The sequence below is a fragment of the Micrasema longulum genome, unplaced genomic scaffold, assembly GCF_059751315.1.
Source record: "Micrasema longulum isolate JH-2025_06_02 unplaced genomic scaffold, ASM5975131v1 h1tg000087l, whole genome shotgun sequence".
Taxonomy (NCBI): Eukaryota; Metazoa; Arthropoda; class Insecta; order Trichoptera; family Brachycentridae; genus Micrasema; species Micrasema longulum.
In genome coordinates this window covers 1,006,536-1,012,797 of record NW_028277293.1, presented here as the reverse complement: position 1 = coordinate 1,012,797, position 6,262 = coordinate 1,006,536, and positions in this window count along the sequence as shown.

Here is a 6,262-nt window from a genome sequence, read left to right as displayed (position 1 = left end):
ATGCAACATAAATTGGCCAGTTTCCACTCAATGCTTAACCGATTGATCAATATTCCACTGAGCCCCTCCAACTTCCAAACTGAACTAAACATTATTAAACTTACTGCCCATAATAATCAATATGACCCCAATATAATTGATAAAATGCTAAAACGCAAACAAAATAACAAATTGAGTCAAACGTTTTTATATTCTAGTGGTGGTGACATATCTAACAACCCACAAACCTGGTATTATATACATTGGACCTCTGTCTAGAAAAATACGTAATCACTTTCCCACAGCTATAAAACCCGCTTTTTACACTAATAATAATATTGCTAAATCACTATTTAATTCTAAGTCAAACACAGAGCTGCTAAGCAAGAGTGGCATTTACCAAATATCATGTGAATGCAAAAAAGTCTATATTAGATAAACAGCGCGAAATCTTAAAACTAGGTTAAACGAACACCGCCGCTGCCTGACCAATAATAATTTCTCGGAATTCGCGAATCATATAATAGACAGTAACCAGTCATTTCATAATCACACCCTAAAACTCCTGCACCAAGTAAATAACAAAGGCAGTAATATGAATAATTTAGAAATTATAGAAATTCACAAAAATTTAAATTCTGAAAACAACCTAATTAATAATCACACATTTAACCACCCCTCGCCTTTATTGACTATGTTCCCTTTGCGACCACCCTCGCCTAACTCACCCTCTTACACCCGCGTCTGTTAACACTCTCTTAGCCGAGCGATGTCTTCCCACACATTAAATCTTAGACTTAAGTATTGCAACTTCCACTTATGTGCTAAATTTTAAGAAATAAATTCGACTTAATATTCTGTCCATGTTTTCATATCTGTACTTTAGATAACCATCCATTCATATGCCAACACCTTAGATAAAGGAAAATAAAAACCCCTGCTCTAAGTTTCACTGATTAATTTGTTTTTTTTTTTGTTTAGATTCTATGACATTGTGAACAATATTCTGTGTTTATTATATTAGTTTTATATCACCCGTCGATGGGAGGAGTGCTCTCCCGAAACTATAGTTGTGTTTTTGTAAAAGAATAAAATTGTGTAACACTGATAACAAAGTTTTATTTTCATAATAATTTAGTGTACAAATTAGTTTGGTCTGACAGCTGATTTTGGTGGTTTCAGAGAGGTTAGACATTTGTCAATAATATTTAGTTTATATTGCTTTGAGTTTCATGCAAGAACCCTGTTTTTTTTTACTGTGGTGAATATGTCAAAGCAGCATTTGCAGGAGGCTTTAGTTTTCTGCTTTAATTGGAAGAAAAGTGCAGCTGAAGCACACCAAATACTTGTAGAAAATTATGGTGACAATGCTCCAACTGATAATTCTTGGAGGGAATGGTTTCGACGCTTTAAGAATTGTGAATTTCAGCGTTGAAAGACAAGCCTCGCTCTGGACAGTCAATAAAATTGAGAGGCAAAGTATTGGAGGCTTTACTCGATGAAAATCCCAGTCAAATGCAAGAGGAGCTTTCAGAATCATTGAGAGTTACGCAACAAGCATTTTCTGTACGATTGAAACCCATAGGAATGATTCACAAGCAATGCAATTAGGTGCCTTATGAACTGAAACTGAGTGATGATGAAAGGCGATTCAATGGCAACAAATAAAGGGTTTTTTACATCGGATTGTGACTGAGGATAAGAAATGACTATTCTACGACAATCTCAAAAAATAAAAATTACACTGCCCGGTCAATCGTTGCCATCGACCTCAACATCAACACCAAAGCCGAATATTCAAGGTTCGAAGGTCATGCTGTGTATCTGGTGGGACCAAAAGAGTGTTCTATACTCTGAGCTACTACAACCTAGCGATTCCATTACGGGTGATTGGTATAAGCTACAATTCATTAATTTATTCATATTTTTTCCATTATTAACTATAATTAATAATAAAAATAATGTGACTTCACTGGGGTTACCCGTGCCGAAGATTCATTGAATTGATTCAATTGAGCCGTGCATTACGAAAAAAACGCTCGGAATACGAGCAAAGACATGACAAGACATGACTTCCGGCAGCCATAAAAAACTCCACAAGTGCCAATGTATTTAAAAAAAAGATTTGCAATGAGGAACTTCAGCCCTACGGGAAATTGGATAAAAAAAATGTTTTCTTACGCGAGGTAAAAATTAGAGCATTATATCGTAGTGCAAAGTTTCTTGAAAATGTACAGAACAAATAATAAAAAAATATTTTGATAAATACGCACTACTTTAAATGACGTCATTGGTTCATGTGAATCAACCTATGATCTGAGAGCTATGGAAGATTTCTGGTCTGCTTGTCGCTTCTGGACCAATGGGAAGAACTGAATGAGAATAAGCGGAAATGAACCTCTGACGTTACACGCGGAGTTATTTCAGAAACACAAAACTTTAAAAATCGTAGCGCCGTTAATACGATATATAAAAAATTTTCATTTTTTTTTTAAATTTAGTTTAACAGTCTACTTAAAATAAAAAAAATTAAAAAAACCACTGAACTTCCTCATTGGTTGCTACACATCGATAGGGACGAGGTTGTAAATTTTTTTAAAGTACGAAATTAGCAAAAATTTACAAATCTGCTTTCCTTCCATACTCTTTTACTTTTATTTGCTTTTTATATATATTGATAATTTTTATGTTTTTCTTATTATGTATTTTTGTATAATTTAATTTAGTACGTACTGTTATTTGGCATATGATTTATTGCTCCTATTCCTTATATTTCTTACTATAATTGAGTGAATTTCTAGAAAACATAACTCAATTATCATTTCAATTATGCTTATATATATATATATATATATTCTTTTTCTGTTGATTTAAATCATGCTCTTATTTTGTGTTATTTTTTTTTTAAACTACTATATTTTACTATTATTTTGTTGATTTTAATGATACCACTATTTTGTATATTTGATTATGTGTGATTCTTAATTTGTATAATTTATATTTCAAAAATTATTTCTGAATATCTTTTTTGCATTGTATTCTTTGGAATTTGATTATTTATTACATTTACCTTTTTTTCTAGATTGTGATTCTATGTCATTATAATTTTATCTAATTAATTTTACTATGTATTTTTATTGTTAGTTATTGTGGCTTGACACGGGCATAGCCTAAAAAACCTTAATAAGTTCATAAATATTTAATTTTGTAATTTTGAATGAATAAATAAATAAAATAAAATAAAAAAATAAAAAAAGTTATTCTTCTGCATGATAACACTCAACCTCATGTCGCAAAGGTCGTAAAAAAATATTTGAAAATGCTCAAGCGGGATATTTTACCGCATCTGCCGTATTCGCCGGACATTCCTCCTTCTGGTTACTGGTTGTTCCGACAGATGCAGCATGATTTGACAGGTCATCGGTTCGCTTCTTTCCCAGAAATCAAAAATTGTCTCCTAACTTGGATCGCCTCAAAAGACGAGACATTTTTTAGAGATGAAAATTGAAAATTGCCTGAGAGGTGGCAAAAAGTAGTAGCTAGCGATGGACAATACTTTGAATAATCTGTTCATTCATTTTGTTTTGAAATAAATGCATTTTAACCACATAAAAACGGACCGAACTAATTTGTACTTCCAATAAAACTAAACTAAGACAGTTTTTGTGTCTACTAAATAAATTACCCTATGGATGATAGTTTGTCCAAATTTTTGTAGACAGAGACTGGATTTCATCCCTTAGGCAGTTATTAAGATTTAAATGAAAAAATTATGATGTACGAAGCGAAGCCTATGTCAAAAGTTAATTGAGTTACATGATCGCCTTCTGGGGAACTGGTAACAAGACAGACATAACAAGAATACAAAGACAAAATAAAATTCTTAAACTAACATACAACCTACCCTACCTGACCTCTATGACTGAACTGTACAAAAAAACACACCAGTTTGACATAAACTACTTGACTAAAATTGAGACCTTAAAAATTGTGCACAAAATAACACTGGGAAACATACAAGACGACGACATAATATTAGTCAAAAATGCTGAAATCCACAAATATAACACCAGACAACAACAACACTATCATATTGAAAAAGCAAAGACAAACACAGGACAGTCAAAAATACTACATAATGGACTTAAACACTACAACGACCTACCTTACTACTTGAAAACTTTTACTGGAGACAAATTTAAAATCAATCTGAAAAAGCACATTTCAACTAACTAGACTAGACGAGACATAAAATGACTTGACAATATTAAATTTCTAATGTAACCCTAACGGGTTTTTTAAAATTGTAAATAAATAAAAAAAAATAAAAAAATATTACAACGGAAATGGAGAACACAAAAAAAATGAATAAGGAAGTCTATGCATTTACAGGACAGATGATCTGTCATTGGCCAGTTTAACTAGCCACTTTACACACTGTAACATTGACTATTATCATTGTTGTATTTTTTAATATGTATAAATTTTTACTATATATTTTGGTGTCATATAATATTTATAAATGTATTGATTTTAATGAAGAGTCCCGACTTAACACGGAATTTTCTAACAAGTTAAGACATGAAAATAAGTATTGGCCCTATAATAAAATTGTGAATTGTATACATACAATAAATAAATAAATATTCTATGTGTGTCTGAACATCTACATTTTTTCAATTCTTCCAATATTTATAATTTTGTATAGATTTATATGACTTAATAAACTCTTTTTCACACAATATGTTTATTTATTTTGAATATTTTATGCTACCCTCTTTGCTGCCCTAAACATAACCATCACAATTTGCTGTCCTAGTTCTTATATGTTCAATAGACCATTTTGCAAATTGTATAAAAGACATTTTATTTGTTTTAAAAGTCAAATAAGTAAAATCTGTAAATGGAGATTGGCACTCAAAAAATGCTGAAAATACTATTTAATAACGGAAAAAAGAATAATTTTTTAGCTACATGAACGTGTAATAAGATAATAAACATATTGGCATAGATAATCAGCAATAAGGAAGTTCAGTCGTTTTTTTTTTGTTAGTAGATTATTAAACTAAGCCAAAAATATATATATTTTTTAAAGTATCCTAATACCATTTTTTGGCAAATTAAAGACTTTTTATGGTTAAAAAAAATATAATAAGTAAGGGCTCTGTGAAATTTTCACATAAAATATTTAAAATTAGAAATATAATATTAGCGTTATAATTTGCTCAAATATTTCAATTTTCGTGACTAATTTCAGCGAGTTGTAAATAACTCACTATTAGAAAATGGAAATCAAGTTAGGGTAGAGTGGAGTTCGAACCTCGGACCTCTGATCCGTGAGTCCGCAACACTAGCCACGGGACCACAACCCGAATCAAATAATATAGTAAAACTTAACAAAAGTGATTTTAATGATAACTATTTCAAAATCATCATTTAAATTTAGTGAGTATCTCACTGTGAATGGAGTTATACTAAAACAAGTAGAGGAATTTGTGTATCTGGGAAGTATGTTCACTAGGGATGGAATGACTGAGAAAGATATTGAAAGGAGGGTGAGTGCCGGGAACAGAGTGAACGGTGCACTTAAATCGACCTTGGCAAATAAATGCTTGTCACAAGAGGCAAAATTGGCAGTTCACAACGGAGTCCTGGTCCCATCACTGATGTATGGGAGCGAAGTATGGACTTGGAAAAACAGGGATGAAAGTAAGCTGAATGCTGTCGAAATGCGATCTCTCAGGCGAATGTGTGGTAAAACTATGTACGATAGATGCACAAATGTTGAGATCCGTACATTATGTAAGGCTGAGACAAGCATTATCGACAAAATCAAGAAAGGAGCTCTGCGCTGGTTTGGACATGTCGAACGAATGGACAGCGAGAGAACGGCTAAGAATATTTACAATGCGAATGTTGATGGATGCAGAAATAGAGGAAGACCGAGAAAGACATGGCATGACCAAATCCAACAAATACTTAAAGATGGACATGTCAAGAGTCGGAATAATCGGCGCGCGTGCATGAGAAGATGTATGAATGTAGAGGAAGCGAGATATGTATGCAAAGATAGAGTGTTGTGGCGTTTTATCCTCTCTGCCTACCCTTACGGGGAAACGGCGTGATGGTTTGTTTGAAATTTAGTGAGTATTCTCGGGTAAAAATCCTGCAAAAGGAAATCGACTGGAGATTAGTCGGTCTCAAGGTGTACTGGTTATTGCGTTTTCCAGGCATTAAATAAATAAATAATTGTAAAACAATAAATATCGATTCACCGTATTGT